Here is a 3,818-nt window from a genome sequence, read left to right as displayed (position 1 = left end):
ACAGGTCATGCAGAGGAAAGGGGTTCAACTACCGCAGCATGTAATAGTTGAACCGTTGTTGTCCAAATGCAGTAAAAGAGAGCAAGAGCGAGAGAGTGGGATTGTATCGGAATGCTCAATGGGGGTTTACTTGCCTAGCACTTTTGAAGATAGTATATCTCTTCATCGGTGTCATCGATCACAACGCCGAAATAACGGCTACTAAGAGGGAACAACACTGGCAAACAGAGAAGGAACACATTCAATGCAATGCGACAATACGATGCATGATCATGGCATGGCAATAAGTTGTCCTTTGAGCTAATGTAGCTAGCAACAAGTTAAACAAAGTTGGTTTGAACTCAAGGTTCAAATTAAAAATCCATATGTGAAATTCAAATGCCATTTATTTGGTTTGTCCAATTCAGCAACTATACGTTTTTCAACATGCATGAAAGGTCCATAAATAGATTCTTCATATTTTTCTAATAATTTTTCATATATAAATTATTTCATTTGGAGTTACAGTTGATTTTCTCTGATTCTTACAAGTTTAGGAAAATTTATGAAAATAAATAAATCATTTATATTTATTTCTATTCCAGAAATAGTTGCTTCGTCAGCATGACATCTTTGTGACGTCGGCAGATCAACAGGGGCCGGTCGGGGTCAAACCTGACGTGTGGGTCCCACATTTCATAGGCTCACTAACAATTAGAGACGTTAGTTAAACCTAACCAAAATCGTTATAGGGGTTGGGCCCACCAGTCAGTGGTTGCGGGGGTTAATTAGGGCCTAAACTAATTGTTGCCATGTCAGCTAAACAAGGTTTAGCCGCTGGCGACCTCAATCGACGACCGAGGCACCCCGGAATCGCTGCCCCGGCAGCGGTTCGATGCGCCGAGGGTACCCGTGGAGAGCCCACGCTCGTGCGCGACTAGGGGAGGCCTCGGGAGGCTATGGGGTGGCCGGGGACGACAACCACGACGGCTTTGGCGGTGGCCGGAGGTTGGGCAAGCATGAGCGCGAGGCTACTCTTGGCTAGCGAGCAAGCTGAGAGGCTGGGTGGGCTCCTAGGAGCTCCACAAGCATCGAGGTCATGCTCGAACACGAGTTCGGTGACCTGCAACGATGGAGATGATAGGCACGGCGGCAGCAAGCTCACGGGACGATGGGAAAACTAGCTAGGCTACTCGCTTGATGACAGGGTAAGGGGGGAAACAGATGGGGTCTTACAGCGCATCTGTAGGGCGGGTCGGCGGGCTCGGGGAGGTCCTGGCGGCATCGAATCAGAGACGGCAGGGAACAGATGTAGAGGACGAAGGCGAGCTTGGAGACGACATCATAGGGTGCTCGGCGCTGCGTGGCTCGATGGAGAGGTTTAGGGCATCGCAGCAGATCTTCTGAACATAGTGAGGCAACGAGGGGAGCATGGTGACTGCGTCGACGAGCGGCGGCGCGCTGCGAGGCGCTTGGCAACAGCGGGGAAGAGAAACAGGTTTGAGGATAGGGATAGGGAGAGTGAGATAGAGATCGGGGGGCTGCGTGGCATCCTCAGGGCGGCGAGGGGACATGTAGAGAGGCAGGAGGTGGCCGGTGTGCGACGACCATGCACCTCGCGTCCTTCTTCTCCATACCAAATCTTAGTTGTTATTTCAAAGCAAACATCATTTGCTAAGTACGCTTTGCACGGTTTGCAGCTTCAGATCTGTCATGCCACTGCCACAGTCAACACTATACTCATCATGCTTACATTTGCCCCATTTTATGCAGACCAAGTTCAGCCTATGTGATTCGTGTCGTAATAGCATTGCTCCAGCTATCAAGCTACACAAGCTTAGTTGTACCAATTCAAATCTGATATGATGCTGATACTAGTAAAACTAAGACATGTTTAATTGGTCACCTAAATGTTCCTACTTTAGTTTTGAACTGCATGTGAGCCACATATGAAGAGACCGAAAGGAATAGTATTTCTCTGTGTGCTCTGGTTCATCATGGGTGGGCAACAAACATTGTATAGAAAGACTTGTAATTTCTTCTCTTTGCTTTCTCTTCTGCTTTTCTTTAACATTGTCAGCGTTCTAGGAACGGGGGTCCCCAGACTTGCCTGCCTGCGGACCACGGGGTGGATCCACCAGCGTCCTGGTATGACCCGTCTTCCCCAGGAAACAGTCAAGACCCTGGCAAGGGGCCAAGCCTCGCGAGGCAGACGACGCAAGACCTCCTCAGAGGCAGCCTCACCAGGCTGGCTCGCGAGGGGCAGAGAGATCAAGGCAAGGCACACCTTGTGAGGTTTGTGTGATGCAAGCCATGACGACCAGAGCCAGACGGGCGCCAGTGCGTGCAGTGTCCTCGTTTCCTCTTTGGTGCTAAAGAGGCAAGCACAGGCGAGGAGTCCCTAGGCATCATGCAAAGGTTTCCATATCGGTGCAACAAGACCAAGACCAGCAGGAACCAGCAGGACAATAGGACAGAGGTCACCGTGGAGCCCAGGACGATGTCACCAGCAGAGGCTTTCGCAGACGAAGACTCCTTTTATCAAGATAGCTTGTACTAGTTGTCCCCCTTCAAATTGGCCGTTGTGGAATCCCTTCCCGCCTAATATTTGGGAAGAGGACTCGGGCCTATATGTATAGGACTAGCCGCCACCGTAGGTGGGGAGAACCTCATCTTGGACCAGGTCCATTCCACGAAAGCCACCACACTCACCAAGCACAAGAGCGCCTCTCCTCAGGAGGCTGTTCTTCCCTTGTAACTGTTCATCCTTAGCCCAAGAGGTAATCCACCACACCACACTGGAGTAGGCTATTACACCACATCGGTGGCCCGAACCAGTATAAACTCTTGTGTCTCATGTTCTCTGGGTTCATTGAGCTAGGCCGTGAGATCATGGTGTGCGAATTAGAGGGAGGAGAAATGTTCATGCGCACCCCAATGTTCGAACCTCATGGGTTTTGCCGGAACCCAAAATCCTACATTTGGCGTGCCAGGTAGGGGTGCACCGAAGCTTGCCCCTGAAGGCCTCGCCGCTCTAACCGGCTCTCGTGGACGCCGCCACTTCTCTGACTAGATCGATGGGCGCCCTCCACAGCGCTGCGGGGCTCCAGGCCTTCACCCCCGCCTTGCGGTGGGTGCGGTGGCCTTCACCCTTGCCTGGGAGGAGCTGCGCGACCTCTTCGTCATGCGCTTTGGGGGACCAGCACCCCCTTCGTCGCGGCTCTCCTCGATGGCTCGCAGGCACCTCCCTCGGGTCATCAAACCAAGCCATTATTTCGCCAGATCGGCACTGCCTCCGTGCGGCAGGGGGCTCCCCCGGGTTGGGCGGCGCCCAAGGCCGACCTAACCTTCGACTCAAGGGATCACCTAGTCACCACTGTTGGTTCGGGCGTGCTCCCGATGCTTTGCACAACCACCATCTACAGCATAGCCGTAACCAAGACCCTCATCGACGGCGGCGCCGGCCTCAACGTGCTCTCCATGGAGGCTTTTAGTCTCCTTCACATACAGCTTGAGCAGCTTCACCCCAGCAAACCCTTCTCCAGAGTCGGTAGCGGCTCCTCCAACCCCCAAGGCAGATTCGTCTCCCCGTGAACTTTGGCACACGCGACAACTACTGTACCGAGCTAATCGACTTCGATAATGCCCACATTGGCTTGCTGTACAACGCCATCCTCGAGTATCCGATGACCCAAGAGTATAGGGGATCTATCGTAGTCCTTTCACTAAGTAAGAGTGTCGAACCAAACGAGGAGCAGAAGGAAATGATACGCGGTTTTCAGCAAGGTATTCTCTGCAAGCACTGAAATTAGAGGTAACAGATAGTTTTGTGATAAGAT

Source organism: Triticum aestivum, chromosome 6A, assembly GCF_018294505.1.
Source record: "Triticum aestivum cultivar Chinese Spring chromosome 6A, IWGSC CS RefSeq v2.1, whole genome shotgun sequence".
NCBI classification, from domain to species: Eukaryota; Viridiplantae; Streptophyta; class Magnoliopsida; order Poales; family Poaceae; genus Triticum; species Triticum aestivum.
The sequence above is the reverse complement of the archived record's forward strand: the minus strand, read 5'-3'. Positions refer to the sequence as shown.